The sequence below is a fragment of the Anser anser genome (genome assembly GCF_964211835.1).
Source record: "Anser anser genome assembly, chromosome: 8".
Taxonomy (NCBI): domain Eukaryota; kingdom Metazoa; phylum Chordata; class Aves; order Anseriformes; family Anatidae; genus Anser; species Anser anser.
Window position 1 is genome coordinate 1,438,420 of NC_139728.1, and position 18,122 is coordinate 1,456,541.

The 18,122-nt window shown below is 42.2% G+C and overlaps 1 protein-coding gene across 8 annotated transcripts in view; it reads left to right on the forward strand.

Annotated features, from left to right (window-relative positions):
• The window catches only part of LOC310903724 (TLC domain-containing protein 4-B-like), a 43,123-nt gene that overhangs the window by 791 nt on the left and 24,210 nt on the right, over nt 1-18,122 (forward strand). The window contains exons 1-2 of one of the 8 annotated variants that reach the window (XM_083847545.1): nt 456-2,364; nt 6,615-9,565. The exons of 2 other annotated variants lie outside the window; for them this stretch is intronic. The gene's annotated coding sequence lies outside the window, so the exon portion shown is untranslated. 5 more of the 8 variants (XM_083847543.1, XM_083847547.1, XM_083847546.1 and 2 more) reach the window with 5 other exon arrangements.

Below are 18,122 nucleotides of genomic sequence, written 5' to 3' on the forward strand. Positions count from 1 at the left end.
GGGTCCTGCACCTGGGCTGCAACAACCCCAAGCAGAGCTACAGGCTGGGAGATGAGTGGCTGGAAAGCTGCCTGGCCGAGAAGGACCTGGGAGTATTGGTGGATAGTCGGCTGAATATGAGCCAGCAGTGTGCTCAGGTGGCCAAGAAGGCCAACAGCATCCTGGCTTGTATAAGAAGCAGTGTGGCCAGCAGGTCTAGGGAAGTGATTGTGCCCCTGTACTCGGCTCTGGTGAGGCCGCACCTCGAGTACTGTGTTCAGTTTTGGGCCCCTCGCTACAGGAAGGACATGGACGTGCTCGAGCGAGTCCAGAGAAGGGCAACGAAGCTGGTGAGGGGTCTGGAGAACAAGTCTTACGAGGAGCGGCTGAGGGAGCTGGGCTTGTTCAGCCTGGAGAAGAGGAGGCTCAGGGGCGACCTTATCGCTCTCTACAGTTACCTTAAAGGAGGCTGTAGAGAGGTGGGGGTTGGTCTGTTCTCCCACGTGCCTGGTGACAGGACGAGGGGGAATGGGCGAAAGTTGCGACAGGGGAGTTTTAGGTTGGATGTTAGGAAGTACTTCTTTACCGAAAGGGTTATTAAGCATTGGAACGGGCTGCCCAGGGAGGTGGTGGAGTCACCACCCCTGGAGGTCTTTAAAAGACGTTTAGATGTAGAGCTTAGCGATATGGTTTAGTGGAGTACTTAGTGTTAGGTCGGAGGTTGGACTCGATGATCTTGAGGTCTCTTCCAACCTAGAAATCTGTGATACTGTGTGATATCACACTTTATGGTTAGGAAAGAGCAAACTCCAGTGGTGTCTGTTCATCGCTGCCCTTAAGCCACCTGCCAGGGAGGAAGGCTCAGCGATTGGCCTCGCAATGGGGATCGATGAGCTCGAGAACTTCTTGGAGACTTCACAAACACAATAGACCAGATGCCTGCACCTGTCTGTTGTGGTTTCTCTGGTTGTTGTATTTTTTTTTCTTGTTCATTCTTAGCAAGTTTTTGTATCCCCATCAGCCTTGGAAGCTGAACATTTCTTTCGCATTTTTAATGAAAACTTGTGTCAGCCATGGATTCAAGTAATTCTTGCATAATTTATGAGTAAATTGTATAATTCCTAGCTACCATTTGCCGTCTTAGGATCTGAAGTAAAGTGAATTTTTCCAATTCATGTCTTGCAGTTCTACACGTTATCCTCTGTCCTTCTTTTTAAAGTCAGTGAGGTATGTAAATTGGCAGTTGTCTGAAGCAGAGACTATTAAAAAGTGTTGCCATAGTAAGGTCTTCCACCCGAGTAACCTGCTTGTAGACAGCCTCACAAAAAATATCTCACTACTTAATCATTACTGACATTTGGAAGCAACAAGGCTTTAATTAATAGTTACATTGATGATGCACGAATCTCAAAAATTAGTTTTGCTTTCCTCTTAATTAGCTACATAAAACTAATGATTAGGGACAATAGAGATACATGCTCCTAAATTACAGAAGAGGAAGAAAGCACCACAGTCCTTTTTCAGAAAATAAACTACTGTGTTAAAACAAGTTAGTAAGCTCTGTAGGCAATGTAACTACTAATTTTGTCTGCAGTGGTATCCATCCCTCTTAAATGTTCTTCAGTGAAATATGTGTTCCTTGGACTACGAAACTGACAAGCTGACCGTTCAAAGCAAAGGTCCCGACTTTCAAGGCGTCTAGAAAGCTGACCAGTGAGTTTGCCTCATAATCTCCTAGAACAAGTGCTGGAAGTCCTAATCATTGGGAATTTTGCTTGAATAAGGAATATAGCTTCCAAGGAGTATCCACAGCCAATTGCAAGGCTGGAGGGAAGCTTCAGAGTTTGGTGAGGCTGGTTAAAGGAATTTCTTAAAGACTGAAGTGACAATATGCAACCTGCAAACCTGAAGCTTTTCAAGGTGTTTTCATTATTTCTTTTTGTTTTAAAAGTTGAGTAGAGTTAGCCCACAAAGATGTCATGTGCTGCCAGTGAATGTAGAACCTATTTGTTTGAGAGGAAACAGTGCACTTGCCCTGAGTCATTTGACAGAAAGTGATGTCAGTGCAGTAATTACAAGGGCTGTCCCTGGTACCTGTGCTGCTTATGCAGGAAGTACCTTTGAACTGCTTCACTGAAGGAGAAATAAACCACCCTCATTCCGAGCAATTGGTCACTGTTGTTCAAAAGAAAACTTTTAAACTCTTGAATAGGAAAAAAAATAGGTTTTTTTTTTTTAATGTAAAATGGTATAGTATTTTTTCCATTTACCATTTGTAAGACAATGCTCTGAAGAAAAAACTGCTGCTGTGCTTTTTATATGTGACTATTCTCTGTGGAAGCAAACTAGTACATCTGGTGCATGTCTCCTTTGAAAGTTACACTGGTGAGTATTAAATTGAATTGAAAACTCGCTATCTAGTTTCATTTTTTTTTCTGTCTTCAGTAGGAAAGGCTGCAAATAGACTGTAAACAAAAGTATTTTTTTCTTGAAAAAAAATGTAGGCAGATTTGACTATCCAATAGTCACTAACTTTCTGATGTTCAATTTTTAAGTGATCTAATTTTAACTGTTAAAAAAGAAACTTGTTCCATGTAACTAAGCTATACCTTATATTCACAATTTCTTAACTGGAACTTTGAATAATTACTTTTTTCTTCTTCTTCTAATTATGAATTCTAGAAGTAGACATAAAGCTATTAATATGAAAGTTTAAAAACCAATAGGAAAATTAAGTACTTGTGCTTTTCAGATAATGTTTTGCATTTGTTGGCTTTCTAGATGATAATTTTTAAATTCTACATCCATTTGATGAGGTTTGTTCACGTTTGTCAGTCTAGGATTTTTACTCCAAAATAACTTAAGGTGTAAGTTTACGTAAAGCTATCTATTCTGGATAAAGCCTCCATGCAAGCATTCCCAGAGCTTAATTACATTACATTACAAATTCTCACATTAGAGACCTTGTTCAAGAGATTCCTGCTATCCCCAAGACACTTACACCCCATACTTTTTGAACTTGTTGTTTTCTTAAGTGAGGTCATTTTGCCTTGTTTGGACTTCCACAAACTGCTGCATCAGCACAACCGTGGGGTGAACTAGCAAAATGATACGAGAAGGGGTGAGGAAAAGGATAGGAACCTCTTAGCCAGTCTTTGCTACTGGAAAAATTGTACTGTGGAACTGTTTGCGATGTTAAAACGCCAGTTATATATTAAATGCATCTAACTATTTTTCTTAGTTTCTGCAAGATCTTTTTATAAGAGAAGTGATTTGGAAAATAAAATGTTACATAAGTAAATGTGATTTCTGCAGAAAACACTTTTTATGTGCTTCCAATTGTTCTTCGAAACATAAAGAGAAGTGATATGTTCTCTGATTAGAGGAAACCTCTAATTAGAAGGCTTCTGACTGGGCTTCTAATGCTTATTCTTTAATAATAGAAATTCAAGTTGCATCTGGAAGACTTCAGAACAATAACATCATCACAGATGTTGTAAAAAGCTCTGCTGTTGGGAGGAAAAGGGCTTTTAAATTAAAGCAGTGGACTAGGCCATTTTGGACCAGCTGGGGACAAGATGGAGCAGGCACCTGATCAGCGTACAAGCTGTTGGCTGATCTCACTTGATGGCAGAATTGGGATATGTCAGAGCCAGTCTGTGGCAAAATTTGTCCTTTTTCGCAGCAGTTACTTTCGATTGCTTTGTTTGGGCTAAGTGCAGTTTTATTTCTTCATGAGTCAGGAACTTACAAAAGATGCTGTCATTGCAATTACAGAAATGCAGTCTTAGAAGCCCTGATTTGTATCTGTAATCAATAACATTTGTAATATTTATGTTAACATTACAGTTAGTGCCGTGTTTCCTAGCATAACGGCACTTCTCATATATATTTAAGATGGGTCTTGTTTGTTTAAACACAAAGATACAACATTTGCAAACACTTGAACAGTGCTTGTCCTAAATAACTGAAAAGCTGGAACCAATTCCCCAAATAATGGGATTTGTTCTCCATTAAGGTTGTATTAATTCTCCCAATTACACTTGCTATTCTTTCCACTTTAATTTTCACTGGTGTGCTTTGGTGTGTAACTCTGCCCTAAGTGACGGAGAGCAAAGTGGTCGTTAGTTTACACCAACCAAAGAAATAAGGTAGCCTTCCCTACAACTGCCTAAAGATTTCTGTCTTTCTGGCCATGATAAATTCTCTGTATATAGTCTGAGGAAGTGGAGGAGGAGGGAAGAGGTTGTTTTCAGAAATCCATCTTGGTCTAAGTGCAGTGTATCAATTTACAATCAGTAGCAATTTGTAGGGAAGACATTTTTCTCTCATAGGCATGAGCTGCACTGAGCAGATGTTGCTTCAGCCTGCTACATCAGAGAGCCAGCCCGCCTTGCTTTGATGACACAATGCTTTGTAACAGTTTGGACGCATTCTGATTGCAATTTTATGAAGCAAGAACGTTTATAGTAGGCAACACCAAAATTACATATTGCTATTTGCTCTAATTACCAGGTAGCATGCTTAGAGAGCAGTCCCTGTAACATAATGTAAACTCATGTTCTCATCTATTCCAAAAGCCAGGAGAAAGAGACTTGTTTCATAACTTAAAAGTAGTGAGCAACCTGGAGGTCACTGGGTGCCTCTGGCTGCTCAGCCTGTAAAAATAAGGCTTTTTAGCTTTGGAGTCTGATATTATCTTCCTGAAAATATGTTTTCAAATCTGCTTATAATGCAAGATGAAATTTTGCAATGTACTTGGGGGTCAAGTTGTGGTGTTCTGTACATATTTACTGCTTCACTAAGACAGGGATTTCCTGAGCTTTCCCTGGATCTGGAAGGAGACTGTGGAGACATGCAGCATTTGCTTGGCCTTCCCTGATCCCTGCTGCCAGGAGAAAACTGGCCAGGGCAAATGCTCCTTGTGAAGGGAGACAGCCTTGTCTCATCTATCAGCACATTCCTCTTCTTTCAGACTGGAAATCAGGCACTTGGGGTGATGCTGCTGGCATCACGGGTCTTTTTCTAGGTTTCAGTACTCCACCCTTAGCGTTTTTAGGCTTAAGAAAAATGCCTCACCCTTTTTTGCTCTCTCCATCCCCTCCTTATGAGGATACAACATATGTGATATCTTCTCCAGTAAAGATGGGCTCCTGAGTTGAAAGTGAGTACAGTTTTCTGAGCTGTTCAGGTTTCTGAAGATCTAGCATTGAGTTAGTGAAATGCTGGAGTTGATGGTATACTCTGGTTTTGCTCTACGCTGTCCTTCATTTACTTTTCCCTTCCTCCCTTTTTCCTTGTGTCTTTTGCAGTAATATTTTAAAATGTCATTTATTGACTATTGTTTTGGGGATACTGCCAGGTCTGGGGATTTGTCAAAATCCTATTAAAGGCAGCTGAATCTTACAGCTCCACTAACTCTCAATGGAGATAAATTGAATTGTTTGTAGAGTTTGCAAGGACTGGTCAAGTTATGTCAGTATTTTAATTTGTGTAAATTTGCGCATAACCCTTGCAAGACAATATATTAAAAAATTGAAATCTGACATTCCTTCTATTGCTTTTATCTGGTTTGTTACAAATATGTATAATGTGAAATGCAGCAAACTGGTAATAAAAAGGTCTCACAGCTAACAGTCTGGATAGAACACAATGGCTCACCTTCTGCACTACATTTTAAAAGTCCTCAATTGCGTGATCATGTACAATTTAAAGGCAGATACCCCCTCACCTTTTTTTCATCAACTTCAGGTAATGTGCAACACTGTTCTCTCTCTGATAAAACGAACTTTAGGAAAAAATACATGATTTGCATCAGCTGGTGTGAGTTAAATGCATTGTTAAGGTGTCATGAGGAGTTGGTCAGTTCCTGTCGTGAATTAAACGATGATGAGACAATTGCTTAGAGTTAAGTTATGGTATCAAGTATTTTGCTGACTGATGATGAATGTATTAGTGAAAAGAATAAAAATTTATGCATGTGAAAACACGAGATTTCATGGTAGTTTCTGATTTACTAATGCTGGACCAAAGACAAGTAAAAAATAGTTTCCAAATAGAGATCTTAAAAGTGATTTCCTGTTTTTTTTTTTTTTTTTAAATACTTTGAAGACAAGCTATGTTGTCTTTTTGACTGGACCTTTGTATCGGGAGCGCTGGTATGATTGTAGGTACAAGCAGTTCTTAAGCAGGAAATAGTCACACCAAGAGTGCATATATGCGTTGATATATTTATTTGCATCTAACTGAGAAACTGCAAGGAAAGCTGCAATTTCAGTTAGAAGGTTCTGTCCATAGAAAGAAAAAATAGTTTGTTCAAAATGACACGAAAAGTTACTGGCCCTGTACTTGTTACCTTCTCCCTACATTGTTTATTTTGGTGGTTAAGAATCAGATCATGAGAAGCTTGTATTCCTGCAGCTTCCACAGTGGTTACAAGGGGAAGAAGTACTGTGTTCTTTTCTGGATTGTTTTTTATTGTTATGGGACACGGGAATACTTTGGGACAGGCACAATATAAAAGAAAGGTGAAAAGACTGTCCCATTTTAAGGAGTATTTTTTGTTTAAGATAGATTAATTATGCAAGGTGCAGAGCATTGCCTGCCCTGGAACCTGGTTTCATGTTTTTCCCTAGGATAACCTGACAAATAAGTTTGTTCAGCGCCCAGATGGCCTGTATACGTAAGCATTGGATTTGCTGAATTGTGAAACTTGTGAACTTGCTGCATGGTAAGTCTGGCACATCCAGTGAGTCAGAGATGGCCAGCCCAACACTCCGTGCATGCACGTGGAGCACGGTACGGCCAGAACGTACCTGACTTGTGCATAGCAGAGCACAGCACACGGACCACAGGACTGGGTCTGCGTACGCGCAGCGCTGCTGCCCCAAATACCTTGAATCTGAAGGTTCCTGCTTTCAGTGGGGAAGCTCTTGTTTCTGCTGAGGCATAATTTCCACTTAAAAAGAGGACATCTCCAGAGGAACTCCAGATGTGTAATATCCATAATTCAGCAAATCAAATGAACGAATGCTGAATTTCTTTAAGAAGTTCTTTAAGAAGTTCCAGTAGAATTATTATAGCAAAATGTACATGAACAATAAAATAAATGTGCAGCGCTGGAAAGAGATCAAGCTGTTGTAATTAGTAAATATCCAATTCCAGAAAAATTGCATTTATACAGTGTATTTGTTGCAATTCACAAAGAGACTTTTCAAACTCATTTATAACGTTTGCATGATATATTTTTATGGTGAAAGTTCTACCTTAGCATTTTTTCATATATATTAGATAGACGATTAGGTTTATTTTTGCATTTTTCTGAACTTATTTTTAATTATCTGTGGGTTTTATATTATTTCCCTAATCTTTGTAGACATTTGAGTAAGTCGATCAGAGTGAGTGTTGCATGTCTGTAAAAATATATCTGGCGTTGACTAGTGTTGGTGTGAAAAAGATACCTAAAAAAATTCTCCACTTGGTCTGAAAGGCAACCTTTAGTTCTGTGTTTTAGCCCCAATGGATGTAAAAAGAGCTTTTTTTCTCTTTTAAATCTTTCTTACCAGGACTGCTGTTTAGATAATAGGTTTGCAAGTTACAGGACAGAACGTGATCTCCTTCGAACAACTAGAATTGTGTGGAGGCTTGTATGAAATAATGTGCAGATCAAGGCTTTAGAGAGGGGCAAAATCACTAGACCTGCTGATAACAACAGAAACTAAGAATTAAACTCTAGGTAAGAAGTTAGTAATTGGTAAGAGTGCCAATACAAAAATTTTAAATAAATCACAGTATTAACAATTAGCACTTCTAAAAGCAGGGTCTTTATTTTATTGATAATATCTTTTAGCAAGGAAGAATAGTTCATTCTGAGGCTCCTAAGCAGATAAATTATACCACTTTAATATCTACCCCAAAATATGAAATTTAAAAGTTTTAGTATTTAAGAGAGAACAATGTAAAAATCATGTTGTTCTCTGAAAAATATATCGTTGTTGCAAATATTAATGAGTACTGTATTTGGGAACTGTGTGGAAAACGATTTTATTTTCTGACTCAAGATTTTTCAAATGGATTTCAACAGTAATTAGACATACATGATGTGAGCGTGCAGGAGGTTTCATTGTTTCTTTGTGCCACTAATTTTCCTTCCTTGTTTCCTCAAAACTTTCACAGAGCAGCAAAGGAGGGAAAAATCACTAAAAGTGATAGATAAATTTTTGTAAAATCTTGAAAATTGACAGACACATTCATAGCAAACTATATTGTCTGAGGAAACTACGTAACCTTTTCGAATTAATATATCTGACATTCAAATATCTAAATAAACCATTCTTTCTGCACCATGGTACATTCTGAAAGAGGCATAGTTGAATGCTGTGCAGCTGCTATGGCGTGTGCCAAAGTTTAGACTGATCTAAGCAAGGCTTGGAAGCTGTCTTTAGCATACAGATGAGTGATACACTCCTAAGTGTGCATTCTGTCTTGTTACCTGATGTGCTGCTTCTGAAAATCTGATGCTGACGCGTAAAACAAAAAAAAAACTGGAGTCAATGTACGCTATTTTGTTCACTATTTAAATTATGCTAATTTTTAATTGACAGTCAATAAACAGATATTGCTTTCTGGCCCTTCGCACATTGAATATTTGGGAAATAATTTGGTTTTAGTACAGTTTGGCACCAATTTAATGCTTTTCAGTTGTATGCCTTTACAAAGTACATCTTCTTTCATTTTCTGCTGCTCTGACATTACCAAATTTTAGTCACTACCCAATTCTACAGGGCTCTTGTTGTTAAGAGTCCCAACTGCCACAATACAAAAGGAGATATGTGCATGTGAATAAAAAAGTCTTGTATTATTTCAGGCTTCCTCCTACTGTTTTTGGTGTGCTCCATCTCACACATCAGGGAACCGAGAAGTCATGTTACTCTTGGAGCTGTCTGGTTTAAGCCTTTGGGAATGGAATGCTTTCTAGACCCTCAGTTTGTAGATCCCGAGGATGCACCCAGGTGCAGCATTGTTTATGAAAGAGCAAAGGACACATTTAACAAAGCTGCAGTACTGCCTTTAATACAGCCCTTTGTATGGGCGCATCAGAGGAAAGAAAATGCATGCAGGAGTGTGAGGTGGCCAGTCAAGGAAGCCGGGAAGGATGACTGTGAGGAGGAAAAAAATGTGACATAAAAGGGAAAGGTGCTAAGAAAATAGAGAATAAAGTAGGAAAGGCAAAAAAAGGCAAAAAAGAGTGACCTGGAAACGGGAAAAAAAAAAGTGTTATTCTTGAAAGTTCTGTAGATCACATTCAGCGCATTTGTCTTAATGCAGTTTGATGTTTTGTCATAATGCTGACAAGGTGCATCAGTGTAATGTTTGTAATGCAGAATAATAAACTCACAATGTGCAGTTTTACAGGTCCTCAATAGCTTCTGGATGGTTATAATCAGGACAATAACACCAACAGAGAGGGTAATGCTGCAGGTGAGGTGTAACTAGATGAAAGAGCGTGTGATGAGAGAGAAATGGAGAAGAGAAGACAGAAAAGCTGGAAGAAAACTGAAGAAGGGAGGCTGAGATACGGGAAGAGGTTAGTGACCAGACAGCTTTCCAGAACAAGCCTTTGTTTGATCACTGAGAGTAAGTACTGCTGTCAGAAATGCTGTTTCAAATGGGGAGGTGACAGGAGCTGAGAAAGCTCAACTAACCGATCTGACATGAAAAAAAGGAGGGTGTGTTTGGAGGAAGTAAACTAACACGGGGAAATTAAGATATTTAGTGCACTGTTACCTGAAAATGTGACAAGGTATGATATAGTGACCTGTGCTGAAAAGGTAAGATTCACATTCTATAGCACTCAGTCTGAGTAGGTATAACAAAGTATGTATCAACATACAAAAAGTGGGAAAGTGAGGATTACACTTTTCCTTCAGGCAAACATACAACTCAACAGTTATTAACTGGGAGCATGCAGAGTGTTTAAAAAAAAAAAAAAAAAAACATACAAACAAACAAAAAGCATGCAGAAACAGTCATTTTTTTTATGCAAATTTTTTTTTGGGGGGAAGGGATTTTTTTTAAAATGCAGTGGGTTTTTTGTTTTTCTTTTTTTCTTTTTCCATTCACTACTTCCTTGCTATTTTTCAGCTATTTTGGCTAACACCAAATTCAGATCCTTTCTTTTCAGTGTCTTTTCAGTCATGGGTTGTCTGAATTAAATGCTGTAATACTAGCTGCCTACACTTCCTGTGATTGGACTCCAGGGGTGGCATGAGCAATTTTCAGACAATGGAGCTGGCTCTTTTCTCACTCACACCAGTGTAACTGTTGGCTTCAGTGGAGTTGCTCTTGATTCACAACATTGTGAAAGGAGAATTGTGCTTTCTCTTTCATACATTCCTTCTTCTCCATGATATTTTTGCCTACATGTATAATTGATTTTCTGGGAATATCTCCTGCTGCTGACAGGTAGACATAGGAACTTTCTAAGGTGGAAATAAATTAGAGCACTTTTTAGGTCACTGATTTCAATCCACTGTTGCTACAGCACAATGTTATATAATTTGTTTCATAAACTGATTAGGTTGTTCTTTAAACATTAAGATTCTATTCTTTATACAGTTGGTAAATTCAGACAGAAAGGTTAGTTATGTTTTAAGTTCAAAGCTGCAACCAAAATATTTTTGACTTCTCTAGAAGTATTTTGCTTTCTCACATATGCCTCACTTTTCAGTACAGCAACCATCATAAAAGTTTGATTCTTGGCAGAGGTAAGTTCAGTTCTGAGAAAGCACAGTTCTGAAATAACAGGCATACTTAGAAAAGGGTGCCATGTAGTTTTCTATTTGTGGTCACCTCTCTCACAGATTTTAGTAGGAGTTACAAGCAGTCATCTGACAAGAAATTGTTACCATGTCTGAAATGCTACCCTGAAAGTCAATTACAGAAGGAGAAGGATATGGAACAGGTGTGTGCAACTTGGCTGAGGATGGGTTACTACAGACTTCAACTTACGTTGGACTGCCTTCTCTTTACCCCCCCATCTTAGCAGACCCACTCCATTTCATCCAGCTTTGTTCCTCATTTATGGAATATTTGGGCCTACTTGGCATGAAGCTTAAAATTATCAATATAGTCAAGAATTTTCATTGTAATTAAAGTGTAGATGAAAGGCAGAGCGCAGTTTTCTCTTACATAGTGTAAATAAGATGATCCAACTGAAGCCACCAGAATTATGCTGTTATCTGCAAATGTACTGTAGTACCTCCATGTCCCCCCTGTGCTCTCTCAGCATATCTGCCCTTTTATCAACATGTGTGTGTGTGTGTGTATATATATATATATACACACACACACACATATTTCCCCCGTGTTCCTGTGTCTTTGTTTTACATCTCACCATAGCAACCCTATTGCCCTTCCCTTCTGAAGCTTGTCTCCAGAAGCTGTATTTGTTACTGGGGAACTTCTTGACGGTTCCCATTTATTGGTGGCAACTCTTCTTTACAACGGCTTGAGAATGATGGCTGCACATCACAAGGGAGTGAGGAAAAGGTGCATAAGCTGTGAAAGCTGAACCATGGTTGCTGTATAGCAACCAATTGGCTGTGTTACTACTCTGGTTATTGCTTACCCCACCCTTGGGCTACTGTATTTTCAGTGCAAAAGTTAGGTGCACAAGATACATCAATAAGCCTCATACTTTTAGGACTTACTGTAAATGCTGAAAGTAATTGTATGGTAAGTTCATAAGTGACTTGGATGCAGGGCTCAATGGTACACTAAGAAGTAAGTTTGTGGCTGATGCTGAATTGTGAGGAGCTGTTGACTCCCTTAACGGTAGAGAGGCCTTGCAGAGAAATCTTGCCAAGTTAGAGGACTGGGTAATCACCAGCTGCATGAATTTCAACAAGAAAAAGTGCCAGATTCTGCACCTAGGACAGGGCAACCCTGGCTATATGTACAGAGACTGGAGAACAGCCCTGTGGAAAGGGACCCAGGGGCTCTGTTTGATGGCAGGTTAAATATGAGTAACAGTGTGCCCCGACAGCCAAAAGGGCCAGCCATACCCTGGGGTGCATCAGGCACGGCATTGCCAGCTGGTTGAGGGAAGGGATTGTCCCACTCTGCGCAGTGCTGGCGCGACCTCACCTCAAGTACTGTGTGCAGCCTTGGGTACCGCCAGTATAAAGACGACATAAAACTATTAGGAAGCCTTGAAAGGAGGGCCACAAAGGTGGTAAAGGGTATGGAGGAGATTTATGAGGAGCAGATGAGGTCTCTTGGTTTGTTCAGCCCAGAGCAGAGCAGGCTGAGGGGAGGCCTCATGGCGGCCTTCAGCTTCCCTCACGAGGGAAGCAGAGGGGTAGGCGCTGAGCTCCGCTCTCTGGGGACAGCGACAGGACCCGAGGGAACGGCATGGAGCTGGGACGGGAGGGTCAGGCTGGGTGTTACGGAAAGGTTCTTCACTGAGAGGGTGGTCGGGCACTGGGACAGGCTCCCCTGGGAAGTGATCACAGCACTGGGCCTGCCGGAGTCCAAGGAGCATTGGGACAACACTCTCAGAGGTGTGGTTTGATTTTGGGATGGCCCTGTGTGGAGCCAGGAATTGGACTTGATGATCATTGTGGGTCCGTTCCAACTCAGGATATTCTGTGATTCATGCAGCACCATATAAGAGTATGAGAACACTCTTGATTTCATTGGAATTTCTTTGCCCATGCAACATTGGCATAGTGTGTTTGTGCTGAGACCTCTTTGGCTTTGCTGGACGTAAGACATCCAAGTTGAAGCTGCCACACTTATGCAGTAGCATCCAGTCTGGTAGGATTACTAGATACAAACAATCCCAGATATATAGGCAGCGCTCAAAATCCTCCTGGAGAACATTTCTGGCTGGAAAAGAGGACAGACAAACAAAGACAACCTGGGCTTAAGGTAGCTGTATTTAAACATGTCCACAGCCTTCTACTACGATGCCTTTGTACCTCCTTAGCCAGTTCTCTTTTATCTGCAAGTTCTTTCCTTATCAAAAAGCTGAGAGAGATCCCACTATATGCACATGGAGAGCAGCTACCAGCCAGAAATTCTCAGCACATCACCATCTCTCAGCTTTCCTTAGCTTTGCTCAACCGAGCACGTGTTGTTGGGCTGTTGAGAGACAGTATTGCCTCTGGTCATCATCTGCTGCATGCTCAACAACGTGCTTATCAAGGGCCAAGGTGAGAGTAGTGAGGCAGGTCAAACTAGTTTCTTTCACCCACGCAGCATGCTGGGCCAGAGGAATTATTTGGTAAGAAGCGTGCTATGCTGGCCTGATGCAGAGGTTTGGGAAGAATCTGGTTTGTCTTCTGGATGCTTCCTAGCCTTGTAATTGCATAATGGTGATGGGTTATTCTGAAGCTTAGAGCTCTGACAGTTATCCGTTCAGTTTAAGACATTACCACTCTGAACTGCCTGCTTTACCCTGCTGCTAGGTACAACCATGCTTCTAAGGTAGAGGCTCCAGGTCATAAACAGGTGTATTAAAAAATTGCCTACTTAATTGTTGTGCTCTGCTGGAACGATCATGACCTCAGGCAGTTGGGAGAAAGAACATCCTAAAACAAGGTTGCTGAATGTGCCAGAGCTTGTTGGTCAGAGCCTCTGGCTCTGAATTGCGAGCAGAAAGAGTCCTTGCCAGTCCTTGCCGGTGCCTGCCTGTCCCAGTGTACCTGCGGGCCTGAGAACAGCCATTGCAGCCTTCCCTGGCACCACAGGCCCTCTGTCATCCCCAGGGGCTCCTGCTTGTTCACGTGGAAGATGGTTGTTACAGTTGTTATGGCTTGAGAGAGCAAGAAGTACGTATAAAGACATTTTAAATTTGGTGATATTAGACTAAACAAGAAGTGAGGCCTGCTCTTTGGAAGGTGAACTGTTGAAGAAAACACTCTCTTAAAACATTCTAGTTTGTCATCTTGGAAGTGGTTTATGATTCCACCATGCTGTTCTTAGGTTGTAATGACTGTTCTGTTTCGCCAGAAACTGCAGACATACATAAAAGAAAGTAGGTTGAAATCTTTTCGTTATATGAAGAATGAAATGATAGGACATCAGAGTAAAAGATGAGGATTTTATCCCAATTTCATTAAGAAGTTGTGTTTATATTCTATTGCTGTCTTTATCCATCTGTTTGTTTCTGGAATGGAAGAATTTGGGAGCAGGATTAGGATCTCCTGCTTTACTCAGCTGAGTGTGCCTCGTGGTTCAGAAAAGTCAGTCAGCCATATGACACAAGTCCATTGGAAGTCAAACTTCAGTAGTTCTCATCTTTACACAAATATTTATCTGGCAGATGATTTATATGTTTAGCAATGGATTAAGCTGAAGTAGCCTGAAACAATGACAAATGCTGGGGGTGTGCCCTGCCCACCTCCTACAGGTTGCCGTTTCCACAGAGCTCAATGGCTCAATATCCATACCTGCATTCCAGCCGGCGGCGGTAAGGCAGCATCAGTTTCTGCTCGGGATTTAAGCCTTTGCATTCCTGCCGTGGGGGACATCTCGCAAGAGAGATCAGTGTATGCAGTTGGGGGAGATGGTTTCTTGGGCATGTGCAGCTTGTTTCATTGCAAGGTGTATCTGAATACCTTTAATGTTAATTGTTTTAGAGAAGAGAACTTAGACATTCTTGAAGATCAGGCATCCTTAATGGAAAATGGAAGCTGAAGTGGTTTGGGATGCATATGATAGTAGAATTATACAAAAAGAAATGGAATGATGAGCGTTACGCTTCCTAGTTCATAAAATTTGCCATTTCCTGGAAAAAGTTAAATAAGCCCATTGATCGTCACAGTATTTCATTGCGTTAGCAGAATTTTGCTTGGTTTTGTAAATACGTGACAATTCAAAAATGTAAAATGAATTCGCCAGAAACGGCCCGGCGTTTGGTGTCAGCAGTAGCGAGTGTCAGCAGCGGCAGTTCCCCGGGCAGCCCGCTGCCGGAGGAGCTGCGCCCCCCGTACAGCGGTACGGGGCAGCCCGCTCCCGGCCGGCGTTTCGGGCCGCGGGGCCCCGGAGGCGGGAGCGCCGCGGGGGGTGCAGGCGGCGCGCTGCCCGCAGCAGCCCCCCCGACACGCCAGCCCTTCTCAGCCGCCCGCATGTGGCAGGATTTGGGGTCCGGAGTCCAGCGCGGTGCACGGGCGGCCCCGGCAGCTGCAGCGGGCGGTGAGTGGGCTCCCGGGGGGGCAGCGGCAGCCCCCGGCCCCGCGGGGCCGCCCGGGGCCCGGCAGCCGGTGGCGGCGGCGGCTCGGCCGCTTTAAGGCCCCGCCTGCCGTAACCCGAGCCCCGCCGCCGCCGGCGGAGCATCCAGCGGGGAGGCACGGCGGGGGCGGCCCCGGCGGCCCCGCTGCCGGGCGCGGAGGGCGGGCCGGCGGCCTCCGGCTCTCCTCTGCCCTCCCCTCCCCTCCCTCGGTCCGGCCCCGGTGCGCGGAGCTGTGCGGCGGCCCCTGCCCGCGGGGCTGCCCCAGGAGCAGGTAACGGGCCGCCCGGGGCTGCCCCCTGCCCCTCCGCGCCCTCCCGGGAGCCGGCTGGTCCGGGGAGCGGCGCCGCAGCGCGGAGCTGCCCGGGCCGGCGGGTGGCCGCCGGCGTCGCTTCGGTGCTCCGGGATCCCGGCGGAGCTCGGGGCGCTGCTATCCTTGCGGAGGAGAGGAGGGGATGGCTTAGGCTGTGGTGGCTGTCATTTGTCTCGGTGTCTCCGTGGGGCTGCCGTGCCGTGCTGGGGAGTCGTCCTGCGCTTGTTCCGGAGCCAAGGCACAGAACGAGTGCGGTGCGACTAACGTGACCGGGGCGGCGGGAGCTGCTGGTGGGGACCGGCAACGTGGCAACACTGGAGCGTTGCAGGTGTTGTGTTATTAGGTTTGCTGTAAAACGAGCCAACAGTTGCTAGTACCGAGTTGATGGATATTATCGTGGCAAGTTTTTTTTACGAAGATTGGGTTTAGCTTTCAGTTTTAAGCAGATCAGGAGAACTTAGGGCTGGATGGGATGGGATGTCCTGATATCGCTAGCGGCTTCACCACCTAATACCGGCTGGGAATTGATCACCCTAGTCGTAAAGAAAATAGGGGCTGTGGGCCACGCACCTTGCTCTGCACCTCCATACTATGTCTTGTGGTTATACAATAGCATGTCTTACGTTTGCGTTGTGAAAGATTGATATCAGCAGGGAAAACGTAAACACCAAATGCCATGGATGGTACAAACGCTTGGTAACTCTTCTGCTCCTTTATACTCTCACTAAGTGCTGACTTCTTTCTATTAGAAGTTCGTAATGGTTTCACACTTGGGTGAATGAATTTTGAGTTGTCCTATGCATATGCGTAATTTTAGTGCTCTTATTTATTTATTTATCCTAAAGTAGAAACAGAATCTCAGGAAAACCACAGAATGTTAATACCGGATGAAAAGACTGCGTTTTCAGTGCTTTCTGAATACTATTGAAAAGCTCTGTTATTAGCTTTTTCAAAATTAGTGGGGTCAACAGAGCAATCCGATACTGTGCTAGACACTTGTAACTAATACCTTGCTGAAATTTCTTAGTTTCAAGCATTTGATGATATTTATTTACATGAAGACTACATTGAAAAGATGCAAGAGTGAAGTTCGGACCACTTGTACTTACTGTCTAGCTGAATGGTTAAGACAGCAATTTTGGGTTAGGAAGGGAAAGTCTGCTGTTAAATAGCTAATGGTGAAGAACCAAGCCTGATACATTACTTTTTTGCTGAACTACAAAGTAGTTACACTAACACCCCCTTCCCCACCTTCCAGTAGCTCAAAAACCGCATCCGCTGACTGAATGGTAATCGATGACTATGCAGTTTGTGGGATAAAGTGTCAGCTCATATATAATCCATGAAGTTCTGTATCTAGACTGGACTTTGCTGGACAGCCATGAGAAGATACTGGGGCAGAAAAACACAGCATAGTTGAAACCCACTTTTGACTTACATTTGTGATTTTTTCGTCAGAACAAAGAAATCATATGTAATCAGAAGCGTATTATGTTACTTTTAAATGATAAAGTTTAGTTCAGCAAAGTGAATGACTTTGCTTATTTAAAAATGAAATCTGGTAAGCAGCAGTTGATTTTGATGTTAAACAGGGTATAGCTGAAAACAACTTAGAAATATGAGAAAATGTTTATAGTTGAACTGTTCTTTCATCTCATATAAAACATCGTGTCCTAAAACCTGGTTCTTGAATTGAATTAAAATGCAGCACTCTTAATTTGCCAAAGTAAAATATGAAATTATTCCTGGACTTTGGCACTTTATGTGCATGAACAGTGTGTTGATAAAGCATGTATGAAATCCCCTTCTGAAATCAGTATTGCAAAACTCTTCTTAGTACCTGTCAGACCAACCGTAGGGGCTGGGTGACCACTTTCTTTGCTGCCATACCTTCCTCCCTTGCTGGCATCGTGGTTCTTTCTGTACTTGCTACTAAAAGTGCTGAGAGGTGTATGCACATAATACTTCTGAAAGTCAGATCATGTACTTTCCACACAAGTGCTTTTTCTTAGAACAAATTCCATGTACAATCTCCATAGAAGAAAAAGCAACTCTTTTAATTCATTTCTTGCAAGGGATGGTTGGGAGGTGTGGTGGTTTTTTTTTTTTTTTTTTGGTGTGTAACTCCCTAATCTCCTGTACTGAAATGAGCATCTGCCATGCACTGAAATACTACTTACTTAATAAAATCTTCTGGTGCTAAGGGAACAAAAGAGAACGTGTTTCTTTTGTCCAAGAAATTGTTAGTGTCTTTCAAAGTCAGAGGTACTAGTGTAGTCATGGCAGATGAATAAAATTGGTGGCATGAGAATTGTTAATATTCTGGTCAAAAGGATAAAGTAGGTGTGTTTTGTGTTCACTGCCTTTGATATTTTTCTGAGGAGATTCGGCTTCAACATGCATTTTGGCTTCTTTCACACATGTTGGAAATCAAGCAGACTTACTTTTTCTTTAAGTGGTCCAGGAGAGGACTTTATTACTACAAATTAAAGATGTAACAACAAAGTTCTGGCCCCAGGCGCAGCTTCTGGAATGGGCACCATGCGATGTTTTTCAGTGGGCTTAAATTGGAGGTTATAAAACTTAACTGATTGT